Source organism: Schistocerca cancellata, chromosome 8 (assembly GCF_023864275.1).
Source record: "Schistocerca cancellata isolate TAMUIC-IGC-003103 chromosome 8, iqSchCanc2.1, whole genome shotgun sequence".
Lineage (NCBI taxonomy): Eukaryota > Metazoa > Arthropoda > Insecta > Orthoptera > Acrididae > Schistocerca > Schistocerca cancellata.
The window spans coordinates 326063090-326079493 of record NC_064633.1 but is presented as its reverse complement, the minus strand read 5'-3'; the positions used below and the strand labels follow the sequence as shown (position 1 = coordinate 326079493).

Sequence of the window (16404 nt, the reverse complement as noted above, 5' to 3'; positions counted from 1 at the left end):
TGGTATTTCTTCTAAGTATTCCCTAAGCATTTCCCCTCCCCTCTCTCTCTTCTCTCTCTCTCCCACTCTCACGCCCATGTGTGTGTGTGTGTGTATGTGTGTGTGTGTGTGTGTGTGTGTGTGTGTTGTGTGTGTGTGTGTGTGTGTGTGGCGGGGGGGGGCAGACAGAGAAAGATAGATAGATAGATAGATAGAGAGAGAGAGAGAGAGAGAGAGAGAGAGAGAGAGGGAGAGAGAGATAACACTTTAAAATTTACTGTACAATTTATAACTTGTTGTTTCTATTTTTCATAATTCTAGATTTTGTTCCATCCAGTCCATGTAATTCGGGTTGGACAGCATTATGGAGAACACCTATCAAGTACAAAACTACCTTGCACGTCATCCATTGTGGAGGTTAAGGAATCAGTGGCTGAGAACACATATGACAACATGTTCCAAGAATAGAGCATTAACATCTAAGATTCACCAAAAAACTGTCCTTTAAAAAAGAACACAAACAGAGGATATTATTAGTATAGTTAATCGGCCATAGAACCCTACTATTATGCAACGCATCAACTCTCTTTGGAGGGGAAGTGACTAATCATAGGAGTTTCGGAATTTATTTTTCTTCATTTTCATCCTTATTTTGGAATACCGTTTTCCGCACATAGGGACTGATTGCCTGAAATAGGTCAAAGGCATTTTTAGTCAGGTGACCTCAATGTGTAGTTTCAAGCATCTAATTATAAATGTTTTCTTACTTCGTGCACAACGGCAGATTTTTTTCATAGACGGCTGTTTTAAGACAATCATAACTTTTTCAGTGTAGTTGACTGGAGAAGTTAAAACCCAGAACTAGTACGCAGCTTGCCTCTCCAGAATGGCCTTGAAGGACTACTAAACTCACAAGAGGAGGGTTTCAGCTCTGACTGCAGCAACCGAATGAAAATGAATTTAAAATATGGGAAATGTGTATTTTATCACCCTGATAGATTATTTATCTCTGCAATTTTGTATCTGTCTACAGTGGATCTTTGAATGTCTTACCAACAATGATATTACCTTGAAATACTGCCCCCAAAGACTAACAAATTAGACCTATCTTGTATATTTTTGTAGAAAGAATAATCTTTGCGCCAAAACAGCATGTTGATATTGTACGCTTGCAAACTGACAAGCTAGAGGTGATAGACATTTCATCATCATTCTCGACCCTTGTTATCTACATCCAAGTTTCTGCACCAGATACAGAGCTATGCCAACATTTACGTGATCAAAAGTGCCTGGATACATTGTAGTGGACATTACTACGGGGTGTGCCTCACCTTGGTGTCTGAATGTCTGTGGAGGAATGACAGTCCATTCTTCCTCAAGAGCCGACATCAGAGAAGGTAGTGATATAGTGATGTTGGTCTTTGGAGACTGGAACGAAGTAGGCATTCCAGCTGACTCCAAAGGTGTCGAGGCTCTGGGCAGGAGACTCTGGACAGGCAGGTTCAATTCAGAAATGCTATTGTCCACAAACTACGGTCAAGACAGGGTGCACTGTCGTGTTTATACAAACAGTTGTTGTCGGCAAGCTTTTTCTCTACTGCACGCAGTAAAAGTGCTGTAAAATTGTTCGTACTTACGTAACATCAAATAAGGGGAAATTATTTCTATTAATTTAATAAGAAAGTTACGCAACCTAGAGAACGCAAAGGTGAAAAAAAATCTGAGTGCAGTGAGATACTAACCTGCTACCCAACACTTCGTTAATATGCTTCCCTGCCAACCACTCTACGCTGAAGGTGTGCAGCGAATGGTCTTGTATTTCATATTTTTTTCTGAAGCCTTTAATCGCTGATATGCTATTACCTGACATTTTATTATAACAAATCTTACCAAGAAACACACGTTTTGAAGCCTCTTCAATGTGCTGTAGCCTTAAAACGGCGTACTTTCATAACAGGCGAGTTACAAAGCGAAAATAACTACAGGTAAAAACGAAAATTCTATAACCCCAATATGACGTTTCCTCTCATTTTATTGCAATAAATCGTCGCGTTCTCGAGAGATCCAATGTGCTGATCCTTAGAAACGGCATATATCCATAGCTTGTAATTTATAGCAAAAAACCCACAAAATATGCACTTTAGGTGAACATGACAAATGCAATATGGCGTCTTCTTCTGCTTCAAACATGGAGAGCTTCCTTGCTTCTTATCGGTTCTGCTTTACTTAGCACGTTTCCGAAATGTCGCAGAACTTATTTCGTGTTTCATGTGACGAAATGGCTCCTCACCGTGAAATAACAGGAAGAGACGCCACAAAGCGCACGTCAGCCTTAGCAACTTGTCCCGTGTGACTACGGCACGTGGACGAGGAGCTGGAGACGTCACAGCGTGGAATTCCGCATTCCGCTACACTGTCGAGCGTGAAATGAAGAATCTGGTGTGTCAGACGTTTGCCTCGTGGAGAGATGCGTGGCCAGTAAGACGTGACGTCTTTTTACGTCACAAGCACAACTTACGAGCCGCCATATTATACTGAGTTAAACCACTATCTGTTATCACAGAGTTTATGGTATGAATATAAGCTGTTTCAAAGCATACAAAAGTTGAGGATCTATCGAAAGCGCGTTATTTTCGCTACGAATTGTAAAAGACTGCGGGAAACTACACATCGGTAGAAAAAGGCTTTTTGTACTTATTGGTTGGTTGGTTGCTTGATTCGGGGGAGGGGACCAAACAACGAGGTCATTGGTCCCATAGGATTAGGGAGGGAAGGGGGAGAAAGTTGGCAGTGCCCTTTTAAAGGAACCATCCCGGCATTTACCTGAAGCAATTTAGGGAAATAACGGAAAAACTAAATCAGGATGGCTGGATGCGGTTTGAATCGTCGTCCTCCCGAATGCGAGTCCAATGTGCTAACCACTACGCAACCTCGCTCGGTGTATTTAATGTTTCCACTGTTACAACTAGTGTGCTATGACTGTAGACCCTTTTAGTGCTACGGAAATATGATGATCTATCAAAAGCGCGTCGTTGTAATGTAATTTGTCATAATTTTTATCAAACGATGACATTTGTAGATAGTGTCTAGACAGTGTATGACATACACGGAAATCCTGCAGCCACTTTGAAGTGATAGCCGATTTGAACGCTGTTAGAAGGCCGAAACTGAAGAGGATCACAGGGAAGTGAAAGACTCTGTGATGCTGCTACTCTAGACTGCCCTTCTGCCCCATAATTTACTCCGGAGGATACTAAGGAGTATACATCACGGATTTACTGAATGATTAGGTCGGGTCTGAGCATAGCTGAAGAGGAACGTCAGGCTGCAGAAGAAGAAAACGTGGATGCCGAACTGCCACAAGTTGAAGGTGACAGTGAAGATGCCTTTCGAATGGAATACGTTGTTAAGGGGACCACACCGTGGTTCAGGTCGAAAAAAATCCATTTTCGGTTTTCATCATATTTCGATAGATTAAGATTTATAAGTACTCTGAAAAGGATTTTGCTGAAAAACATTTTTTTCCAGCATTTAAAGAGCATTTTCCTACCACGTGTGTTTATGTGCCGCGCCCACTTTTCTGTCACCCACTTATCTGCATATATTTTAGATCTTTATGTCCCCCACATTGCACATTTGGGATTTTTTTTTTACTCCCAAGAGTGTTGGCTATCCTTGGAATGCAACGGTCGGTATTCTTTTGCTTCTGCTGTTTGTAAACAACACGCTTTCAAACACGCGGTTTGTTTTGTTCAAGTGTGATAGCGGGTAGCTGTTATACTTACGACGTTTGCAGTGCTTGTCTACGTATGTTTTGTTGTGTTTATTGAACATGACGAAACGTAAAAGCATTTGCAAGAAACGACAATTTAGAGGAAACAAATTTAGAAAGCTTTCTGTATCAGAGGTTATGTCGCCTGGCAACGATGTTTCTAATTGTAATTCTTCAACAAGTGCACCATCAAAGAAGCTCTTACCATTTCAAGAGAGTTACAACGAATTTACTGTAAGTGACAAGGGGTGCAGTAACATTATTATAAATTTGAGAATATTATCAGATATAATTTCTAAATTTGTACAATGTAGACAGTGTGGTGAGTCTCAGAGAGTGAAAATTTGTGAGAGTGCCAGTGGGAGAAAAGGCCTAGCAATTGCTTTGGATTTAATTTGCACTAAATGCTCAGCTGTGATTTCATTTATGAGTTCTTCAAAACCAGATGCAAGTGGCCCTAATGTAATCAATACTAGATTAGTTCATGCCTTACGATCCATTGTCAAGGGCATGGCTGCAGGGAGAACATTTTGTTCAGTGATGAACTTACATCAACCAACAAATAAATTTGATAAACGGACTGCAATATTAGAGAAAACTGTATGTGAGTTCAGTGAAAATGGTTCAAATGGCTCTGAGCACTATGGGACTCAACTGCTGTGGTCATAAGTCCCCTAGAACTTAGAACTATTTAAACCTAACTAACCTAAGGGCATCACACACATCCACGGATTCGAACCTGCGACCGTAGCGGTCGTGTGGTTCCAGACTGTAGCGCTTTTAACCGCTCGGCCACTCCGGCCGGCTGAGGTCAGTGAGGAAAGCATGAAAGTGGCTGCTAGGGAGGCAGTGGAAGAAAATGATGAATGTTCGGATATTGCAGTTGCACTTGATGGAAGTTGGCAGAAAAGAGGCCATACTTCTCTGAATGGAGCAGTGACTGCCACAAGTGCAGACATCGGTAAAGTCTTAGATGTGGAGATAACGTCTAAATATTGCAAATACTATAAAATCTATGAACATAAAGAACACAACTATGTGGCTAATTTTAGAGGAACAAGTGGTGGTTTGGAAGTTCATGGGGTACAACAAATATTTCATCCCTCCGTAGAAACAAGAGGCGTACGGTACACCAAATGTTTGGGCGATGGTGACAGTAATGTGTCGTACTCTAACCCATATGGAGACGCCATTATTAGCCAAATATAATGTGTAGGCCATGTTCAAAAATGTTTGGGAACAGGCTGCAAATACTAACTGTTGATATGAGAGGAAAAAAAAATTAAAAGATGGAAAATTGTTGACTAGATAGGGTCGGTTAACTAACTGAAATAGAAAACTTGCAGATATACAATGGGCAAGCAATTAGGAGAAATAAAGAAAATCTGTAGGCAATGAAGAGAGATGTTTGGGCCATATTCTTCCATAAGTTCTCTACTGATGATAAGCCTTGTCATGGATTGTGTCCATCAGGAGAAAATTCGTGGTGGAAATACAATAGGTCTCACGCAACTGGAGAATCTTATTCTCACCAGCATTCTCTTCCTGCTGCTGTTACTACAGGAATTAAACGTATTTTCAGAGACTTGGCTCATGCTGACCTTCTAAGAAAATGTCTGCATGGGCAGGCACAGAACCCAAATGAATGTTTCAATAGTATAATTTGGAACCGCCATCCTAAAGCTGAATTTGTAGAATTTGTAGGCATGCATACAATGAAACTAGGAGTTCACGATGCTGTTATTACATTCAATTGTGGTAATAATGGAAAGTGTTGGGTACTGAAAAAGCTGGGAATTAATCCTGGTGAAAATATGATCACTGGGCTGCAACATTGCGATAAAATGAGGATAGCTGATGCAGTCAGGTCTGCATCTACTACGGCCAATAAAGCAAGACAAACATCCAGGACGGTGAGAAAGAAGCTGGAAGATCTGCTTGAGCCCATCATATGCAGCAGGACAGTTTTACTTAGCCGTAAGTAACAAATTTCAAAAGTTTTTTCTCTGAAGTCAATTTCCTGCAAACTAAAGTTTTCAATACATAAGCCCCATTATATGAGAAACTATCATAGATAAATGAATGAAATTTTCAGAGACTCTACATAACATAAACCACCTCTGGTACTACATTCATTAATATTCCCTCTTTAGGAACTTCACAAAAAAATATTTTCTGCAGGAAAAACTTAATATTTTTTGTTAATAAATTTAAAAAAGTATTTCTTAAAAACTATAAAATGGATAAAGTAAATTTTAGTGCAGTTGACTATTAGCATCATGTGACATACAGTAAAAATATTAAAGTCCTGCATCAAATAATATTTTCAGAAACGAGTCAAATACTTGCCTTAATTAACATGGGTTAGATAGGCAGGATGTGCTTCCCTTAAATTTGTTTCCATATCCTACTGTTCAAGACTGAATATTATCCCTCATTATATGAATGCTGTAACTGATGACTGTAGTTATCTGTCGCCTTATTTATGTCATTTCATTGTAAGCTACTCACTTTTGTTACTGATTTTGTGGAACAAAAAAATAAAAATAACAAAATTTGATAGCGTCGTCAGCTTTGAAGTGAGAGACAGCGGATTCATGTCTACCTCCTACCAATTTGTTTCACATTTGGTTTTGCAAAAGATGGTGGCCCATTATTGTTAATTTAAAAGAGTTATTACCTGAAGTCGTCGATGTTATTTTTTATAAATGATGTATTTTCTGCAATTCATGATGCAAAGACCAACGACTGGAATGTTTCCCCAGTAGCCAGGAATCCAAGCTCCCAGTCAATGTCAGAAAGCCAACAGAAGTTACACAATGGAAGCTTTTGCTTCTGCGAAACTTAGTGTCTCAGTTTTTATGGACTGTCCATTGTTTGTATCTCTCGGTAAATATCTTTTCAGGGATGTTGGGCAGCTTTGAAAAAGATCTCATCTTCCACTTAAATGAAATTACGAAAAGAATATCGATATTGAAATCCATGTCATGAATTGCATTACTTCTGAGTGATGGCAGCCAATACAGCATCGAGAAAATAGATATTATACGTGAGCGGACTGGCATTAGACACTATAACTATACTCAGCTTATAATAAAAAATGGGATGAAGCTTCAGTTGAGTTAATTAATGGCTTCTACTAGTATGTACGTATTTCAGATCCTTGTTTAGCATTATTCGCTGTTCAAACAATCGACGAATTCAGAATCTGCTTCGCAATGTCTTCACTCTAGCACAGCAATTTATGGTTCGTAAATGTTGTTAAAGAAACTGCGTGATTCAGGCGTCAGATGCCGAAGACTGTCGCTGGAGAGTGCTGAGAGCGTAAGTCACGTTAACCAGCTCGTCCCGTGTGCCTACGGCGCTGTCTCTGGTCAGGTGGGATGTCACGTCCACTCCCACGTAACCGTTAGCTGCCTCGTCCCGTGTGAGGACTGAGGACGGCTTCAGGGAGTGGATGCCTGTGCGCTCTTGAGTGGATGCCTGTGCAATCTTTGAGGACGAAACTGAACAAAGGTTCTAAGACTGTAAGTAGGCGGTTTAGGTTTTTATGTTGGTAACGCCACGTAGCGCTCTGTATGAAAATAACTAATTGTGCTGTGTGCAGTCTGTGGCTGGTTTGCATTGTTGGAATATTTGCTATTGTAGTGTTGGACTTTTGGATGTGAACAGCGCGTAGCGTAGTGCAGTTGGAGGTGAGCCGCCAGCAGTGGTGGATGTGGATATATATATATATATATATATATATATATATATGATAACTTTTGAACATTATTAAGGTAAACACATTGTTTGTTCTCTATCAAAATCTTTCATTTGCCAACTATGCCTAACAGTAATTAGTGCCTTCAGTAGTTAGAATCTTTTATTTAGCTGGAAGTATTGGCGCTCGCTGTATTGCAGTAGTTCGAGTAACGAAGATTTTTGTGAGGTAAGGTATAGGTTATTGTTAGTCAGGGCCATTCTTTTGAAGGGATTATTGAAAGTCAGACTGCGTTGCTCTGAAAATATTGTGTGTCAGTTTAGTGATGATCAGAATAAGTAAGAGAACACCGTCTGAGTACGTTCAGTTTTGGTCAGCTAATAACGTAAGAGTTTTTCCTGCACTGTCATTCTTTACATTCAAAGGGGAAGTTTCAAGACTTGGAATAGTTGCGTGATTTGAGAATATCAGAAGGATTGTGCGAGAGACATTACAGTATAATGTAGTATCGTGTAACTCTGGTGTCCCTTTAGGCGACCTCGCTAGTTTACTTTACTGCTGCACGATTGTATTGCCCTTTGCCCCCCCCCCTCTCCCGATATAGAATCTGCCTAACTGTGTACACTAGTTATTATTTTTTATTATTTTATATTTTGTAAATGTGGATTGCAAAACTGATCATTCTGTTCTAGATTCTGTAATGCCATCTTGTGAACCACTCCTTATTTAATGCGAGAGAAAGCAATTCGAGATGTTGTTTTGTATAACTGGCGTATGCACAGACAGACATTGCCCAGTTTTACGAATAAAAATTGGCAACACTAAAGGAAGAATAAGAATTTTGGAGATTTTGGCTCGAGATCATTCGAGACGGGCCTAGTGTCTAATAGCATGAAGTATAATTACACTCCTGGAAATGGAAAAAAGAACACATTGACACCGTTGTGTCAAACCCACCATACTTGCTCCGGACACTGCGAGAGGGCTGTACAAGCAATGATCACACGCACGGCACAGCGGACACACCAGGAACCGCGGTGTTGGCCGTCGAATGGCGCTAGCTGCGCAGCATTTGTGCACCGCCGCCGTCAGTGTCAGCCAGTTTGCCGTGGCATACGGAGCTCCATCGCAGTCTTTAACACTGGTAGCATGCCGCGACAGCGCGGACGTGAACCGTATGTGCAGTTGACGGACTTTGAGCGAGGGCGTATAGTGGGCATGCGGGAGGCCGGGTGGACGTACCGCCGAATTGCTCAACACGTGGGGCGTGAGGTCTCCACAGTACATCGATGTTGTCGCCAGTGGTCGGCGGAAGGTGCACGTGCCTGTCGACCTGGGACCGGACCGCAGCGATGCAAGGATGCACGCCAAGACAGTAGGATCCTACGCAGTGCCGTAGGGGACCGCACCGCCACTTCCCAGCAAATTAGGGACACTGTTGCTCCTGGGGTATCGGCGAGGACCATTCGCAACCGTCTCCATGAAGCTGGGCTACGGTCCCGCACACCGTTAGGCCGTCTTCCGCTCACGCCCCAACATCGTGCAGCCCGCCTCCAGTGGTGTCGCGACAGGCGTGAATGGAGGGACGAATGGAGACGTGTCGTCTTCAGCGATGAGAGTCGCTTCTGCCTTGGTGCCAATGATGGTCGTATGCGTGTTTGGCGCCGTGCAGGTGAGCGCCACAATCAGGACTGCATACGACCGAGGCACACAGGGCCAACACCCGGCATCATGGTGTGGGGAGCGATCTCCTACACTGGCCGTACACCACTGGTGATCGTCGAGGGGACACTGAATAGTGCACGGTACATCCAAACCGTCATCGAACCCATCGTTCTACCATTCCTAGACCGGCAAGGGAACTTGCTGTTCCAACAGGACAATGCGCGTCCGCATGTATCCCGTGCCACCCAACGTGCTCTAGAAGGTGTAAGTCAACTACCCTGGCCAGCAAGATCTCCAGATCTGTCCCCCCATTGAGCATGTTTGGGACTGGATGAAGCGTCGTCTCACGCGGTCTGCACGTCCAGCACGAACGCTGGTCCAACTGAGGCGCCAGGTGGAAATGGCATGGCAAGCCGTTCCACAGGACTACATCCAGCATCTCTACGATCGTCTCCATGGGAGAATAGCAGCCTGCATTGCTGCGAAAGGTGGATATACACTGTACTAGTGCCGACATTGTGCATGCTCTGTTGCCTGTGTCTATGTGACTGTGGTTCTGTAAGTGTGATCATGTGATGTATCTGACCCCAGGAATGTGTCAATAAAGTTTCCCCTTCCTGGGACAATGAATTCACGGTGTTCTTATTTCAATTTCCAGGAGTGTATTTACAAGTCTCTGGTGGGTATTAAAAGCAGAAGTAATGGACACTGTTACAGTGAATAAGATTTAGTCACCTTTTCTGTCTGGTATTAACTGACATTATTTTCAGCTCACATACATATATTAAAGCAGGCTTATTTCTACTGAACGTAGTTAATGCAAACAGAATGATAGTTGTAACGAAAGGAAGTAATAGAGAGAGAAAGACAGAGAGGAAGGTACACACATCACACCTAAAGGTATTTTGACACGTATTATTAATAATTGTGTGATATGCACGTAGTGAACAGTTGTGATAAATGCACAGAAGCGTAAATCACGAGTGTCTCTGTCATTAACATGAGAAAATTAGTTATGATAGACAACTGTATACCTCAGAAATTGGTAAGTTTTTAGTCACCTTCAAATTTAGTTATTGGGTTGCTGAATAGGGAATATATTTCTACCACTCATTTTACAAAATTGCATAATGTTGCTGGTTCTTACTATACAGCAAATGCAGAGTGAACTTAGAAGCGACTGTGGAAGAACATTTAGTTGTATTTCTATGTTTTGTTAGTAAATGTAACACTTTATCTTCATATTATTTAGTCAAGCTTCTTATTTCGCCATTATGGTATGTTACATGAATCCAATGTTAAAAAGAAAACAATAAATTCAAAGAGAAACTTGGAACTAATCATAATCAGCGTAACGTGAAAGTTGGGTATTAGTAAATGTTAAATATTGCAGAGTGATTTGCAAACAGAAGTGTACTTGTACTTGTTTTGAACACTGTCGAGTGTGAAAGAGACATTATTAGGGCTGAATGTCACAACCGAGTAAATTTTTAAAAGTTTAACTTCTGCTGTTATTGAAGTTCTGTGTATCAACGTAAGACACGAATGTTACAGTAATCTGTGTTCGTTTTATTACTGGCAGTAATCTGTTATTTCTAAACTACTAATTTCATTTGTTTGAAACTGGACACATACCGTTCTCGATAAACTAAAAGGAGGGCTGATTCGAGTTGGTTACTTCAAGTTACTGTAAAGGGAGAAGTTCAGGATGGGTCACTACAACATACTCAAAAGTTTCGCCATTAATTTAATGAAGAGGGTTTCTGCTCTTCGTTACCAGCATTAGCTTATATTTATATACATTTAAAGGGAACTACCACTCATTATAACTAGTGGAAATTTTTTGCCAAGTCTTTCTCTAATTCTTAATGATTGTCCATGATAGGGCTTCGCTGTGAATAACAATCCTAATCTTACGGGTGTGCTGGTCATATCTGATAAACCGTTTGTGAGTGCTGAACACGTTAGAGGTGCTCTTACGCTTCCCTGGGCTCTCCCTGTGTTAATTTTTTATGTGGTACATTCTCCATGCAGTAGAACGTACTAGGATCTGTTATTCAGATATTCGTCCAGCCCGTCACATATTTGCGAAGAGGCTTCGGATGGCCCTATCTTGGTTAGTAGCTGACGGTCTAGTCCAGTGTCTAATGCCTTTTGGAAAGCTAGGAAGACGATATCTACCTACTCACTTGTGTCTGTTGATTACAGTATATCGCGTACGAATAAAGCAAGTTGTGTTACGAACGGGGCCGTGTGGAGTGGCCGCGGAGTTTGAGGTGCTGTGTCACGGATTGCGGGGCCCCTCCCGCTGGGGGTTCGAGTCCCCCCTAGGGCATGGGTGTGGGTGCTGTCCTTAGCGTAAGTTTGTTTAAGTTAGTTTAACTAATGTGTAAGTCTAGGGACCGATGACCTCAGCAGTTTGGTCCCTTAGGAATTCACATACATTTTTTTTTACAACCGCGTGGTCTTATTTGGACCTGTGCTGACTTAATGAACTGGTTTTCCTACAGGTACATTTAATGCTTGAGCAGAGAATATGCTCTATGTTCCTCCAACAGATGCACGGGAGAGATATCGGCCTTTCGTATTTTGTTTCCGAACTTTTAGACTTTTTGTGACCTTCGTTACTTTCCAATCAAATGGGGATATTCGCTGTGCAAGAAACCCGTATTGAACTCAAGGTGGGAGAGAAGCTTGTGATGCGCCGTGTTCAATTAAAAATGGAACTGAATTTTCATCAGGGTCTGGTGCTCTGGTCGCTTTAAGTAGTTTTGTTTTTCATTACGGTGGACGCTAATACCGGTAAGGGTCATACGTGAGTCTGCGTGTCGATCAAAGATTTTTAAATGCAGAATTTAACATTTTTGCGTGTTACGTAGGTGCTCAAATAATTAAGTTCGGGTTCATTTCCTCTTCGTATAATTGCTAGTCTTGGAAATCAATCTTCTAACATACTTTGCATATTTCTACTCAGTGTAAGGTGGCAGAATAAATGAAGGCCAATTTCGCACCTCACATAAGAGTTTTACACATCGTAACGGGAAGGTGAATATGACACATAACCTACTTCAGCGGCAATGAGCAGATTTGCCTATAAGTATGTAATGCAAAAGGGATGATACTCAATCGAAAGTATTAACAAACCACTCCTATATAATGTATGTCAATGAGCCGAAGGTGAAACAAGCAGTGAGAGGAAACGTTTTTTGTGGAAGCCAGCGTGGGCAGAAGCAGCGGCCGAACCCCGGGAGGCACAACAGAAAGCTCGTAAGGGGGCACGTCCCGCAGTGAGAGTCAGCGACCAGACAGGTGACGCATAATGCAGAGCGAGTAACGGACTGCCAGAAATAGGGCAGAAAGAAGCTTTAGAAAACTGCGTTTGCGAATGGCAAGGAGATCCGAACAATACTAGTGACGCATTCGATCATGTGAACAGCAAGTGGTAGATACATGATAGACACATGTTAATTTTTAGTAGTCTGGAGCAGGTACAAAACGTCCGATTGACGGAAACGCACCAGGAAGGAGTGAATTGTCGAAATTTCAACGCAGTTTAATGGTAGGATCTTTGCAATTGGTAGAGAGATTTTCCACAAAATAAGAGGAACTCTCCTATTGGTCGAAAAACGCTGTGACATAAAAAACGAAAGAACCCAGGTGGGGAGAGAGTTTGGCTGCGAGAAGGACGCGAGCCAAATTATCGACGACTATTCTCTGAACTGGCGTCAAGTGCAGAACAGAGTGCTTAACACTCTATACGACGCAGAGGAGAAATTTGTGTGAACAATACATTCACAGTGGCTGACCTCAAGCTAGAAATTAGGTGTAGCGTCGTTGAGCTCCAACTGTGGAGAAACGAACGACCCAGTTGGTTAATTGTTCTTGCGAGAACTGAGAGGGAATTATAATATGCATGCTGCTCCAGCCAGGCGTGTATATATCGCCATAGTCCGAGACTAGGAATGAGTTCATATTTTCTCACACATCGAGAAACATAGGGAGAGTTTCTGCTGAAAAATCCAGCAAAAGCTTAGTTAGATTTTATAGGAATTTCAGTGCGCGAGAGCAGCCATACAGATGACTACTCATCACAGCTAAGGTAAATATCGCGTGCAGAGGCGTGAACTTGTTGATTCACCAGCTTGCGTCCACTATAAACTCGGTTGACCTTGGGTAATCTTTTTGCTCGACATACAAAACTAACCATCCTCCATAGATTTGATTGTCATCCCAAAAATAGTACCGAACTTTGAACCGGAATCGGATGTTTTATCAGTGTACTGGCCAACATCATAACGTAATTGTAAGACTATTTTGTAAAGAAACTTCTGGTTAAAATTTGTAAGTAGGCTGTTTATGGTTTCTTATTGGCAATGTTACGTAGCGCTCTGTATGAAAATCACACGCTGTGCTGTGTGCAGCCTGTGGCTAGTTAGCATTGTTGTCTGCCATTGTAGTGTTGGGCAGCTGGATGTGAACAGCGCGTAGCGTTGCACAGTTGGAGGTGAGCCGCCAGCAGTGGTGGATGTGGGGAGAGAAATGGTGGAGTTTTGAAATTTGTAAGACTGGATGTCATGAACTGCTATGTATATTATGATTTTTCAACACTATTAAGGTAAATACATTGATTGTTCTCTATTAAAATCTTTCATTTGCTAACTATGCCTATCAGTAGTTAGTGCCTTCCGTAGTTTTAATCTTTTATTTAGCTGGCAGTAGTTCAAGTAATGAAGATTTTTGTGAGGTAAGTGATTTGTGAAAGGTATAGGTTAATATTAGTCAGGGCCATTCTTTTGTAGGCATTATTGAAAGTCAGACTGCATTGCGCTAAAAATATTGTGTGCAAGTTTAAGGACAGTCATGTATAATTGTTCAAAGGGGACGTTTCATATGGCAACCCTGCCAGGATACCTCACTGGAATCTTCTGATTTTTTTCTTGTAGTTTGTGTAATTAGTGTAGCTATTGTTTATTGCTAGCGCATAATTGTAGAGAGAATCTCCTTTGTAGTTGCAGTCTTTCATTGTTGTTGTGGCATGCATGTAGATTTGCACCAAGTATTTCGCAGCTGCACTTGCAATTAACTAGATATTATTTTCAGTGCTATGTTAATGTGTTTTTGCTCTTCAAATTGTGCTTTTCTGTGTTGTCGTGTGAAATATTGTGACAATAATGGCGAATGAAAAACGTAATAGTAAGCTCCAAAATAAACTGAGAAATGACAGTGAAGACGAAAGCAGTGTGTTAGCGCCACCGTGTAATGAATTAACTAATGTTCAAACTAGTGATTTGGTAACTGTGCATAGGGAAGTGGAGTGGGCGGCAAATAATGGCGTAGACAATGAAACAATTAGTGAACAGGGAAGCATTATCGATCGATCGGTTGGCAATAGCTCGCCTCAGGAATCCGAAATGACAGGACACAATCTCGCAAATACTGTAGATTCAGGTTTTGGGTCCTCACTGTTTTCTCAAATAAGTCAAGACACATTTTCTGCTTGTCAAAATGTGAATGTTGCCGGTGCAAATTCACTGCCGAAAAGCACTGAGGAACATGTTTCAGACACCAGTGCATTGTTATTACAATTAATACAACAAATGGGACAAACACAGTAAAAGCTTCAAAAGTTAGACACAATGGAACAAAATCTTCGGAAGTTAGACACCACGCTTGAACAAACACGTGAAGATTTAACTACTGAGTTACATAACATTGAGTCGAAATGTCAAAAAGTCTGTAATGACGTAAAAACACAAATTTGTAAGCATTTTCAACCTGTTTTTTCGCAGCATAAAAATGCATTACAGAATCACGAAGCAGCCATAAAAGAACTGCAAACTATTGTTCATGAAAATCATGAGACCTTGCAAGCTAAAACTGACTCAGTTGCATCTACCGATTCGGTTACGCAACTTGCAAAAACTCAGGAAAATTTAAAGGACACAGTAGATGCTGTGAAAATTGGTTCAGAAAGATACATGGAGGAAATTAGTTTATTATCAGAGAAAGTAGTTGAACTTTCGGATCAGCTAAATAATTTATCTACGGAGGTAGATGATAATCTGAATGACACAAAACCGGTAGTTTTTAATGACACAGAAGAGTGCGAACAAATTAGGAAATTCAAACAAAATCAGAATCAAATTAATACGCAACACCAAAGACAAATCCTGGAAGTACAAGATCAGCTGACACAGGTAATACAAGAATTACGTATTTTAGAGGACACTCGCGCCCCAATACGGGAAGAGGGACATAGAAATACGGAACAGCCACAAAATAATAACACAGCGCATTTCGGAAATTATGAAAGAAATTGGCAAGGTGCACCGAATTTTGAAATGGAACCGCCGAAACGACGTATCAATGACCGACATGCGACTCGCCGACATGATGATTTTGACTATAAGCTGTTCATTGCTACACGTAAATTCAAAACATTTAAGAATTATGGCAACGACATTCATCCACAAGCATGGCTCCATCAATTGTCTCATTGTTTTCCTCCCAACTGTTCATTAGAGCACAGATTAGAATTTATCTGTGGCTACTTTGAGAATGAACCAGCTGTAAGAATGCGATCGGTCATTCACGTTTGTCACAGTGAAGGAGAATTTTACCATGCCTTCCTCTCAGCATATTGGTCTCAAGCTACCCAAGTCCGAGTAAAACATAGCATCATAATGATGAAACATTTCGAACAATCTGAATCTTCCAGTCTTGTGAAATATTTCGAAGACATGTTACATAAGAATCAGTATCTTTCAAACCCATACAGCCCCTCAAAACTCATCCGCATTTGTTTAATCAAATTGCCTGAACATTTACGACATATTATTCTGGCAGGACGTTGCAAAGACGACACTGAAGTTTTTCAGGGACTCTTACAAGAATTGGAAATCGACACTGACAATCGCGGGATGCAAAAACAGGAGCACAACAATTACAGGTCACATCCGTCACAATTCCGCAATGAAAGAAATAATACTGAACAAGGTTATTCTTACAACGCAAATCGTGAACAAAACAGACGCCACCCATATGAAAACCACTGGCAGAGTAATAGTTACAGAGAAAGATCGCATTTCCATAGTAATGAATATGACAGAGATAACCATAGAAACAGACAATATGAGAACGAAAATAATTATTATCAAGGGAGACAGAATAACTTCAGACGCAACGGTCCACCACACAGTTACGATTCCAGGAGAAATTCTCCAACACATGACCGACAAACAAGAAAATATGTAAACTACCGAGAAAACGACAGACCTGAATTCCA

The 16404-nt window shown here is 41.2% G+C and overlaps 1 protein-coding gene across 1 annotated transcript in view; it reads right to left on the bottom strand.

Annotated features, from left to right (window-relative positions):
• Positions 1–16404, bottom strand: part of LOC126095169 (nose resistant to fluoxetine protein 6-like) — a 435403-nt gene that overhangs the window by 182520 nt on the left and 236479 nt on the right. The gene's annotated exons all lie outside the window — the stretch shown is intronic.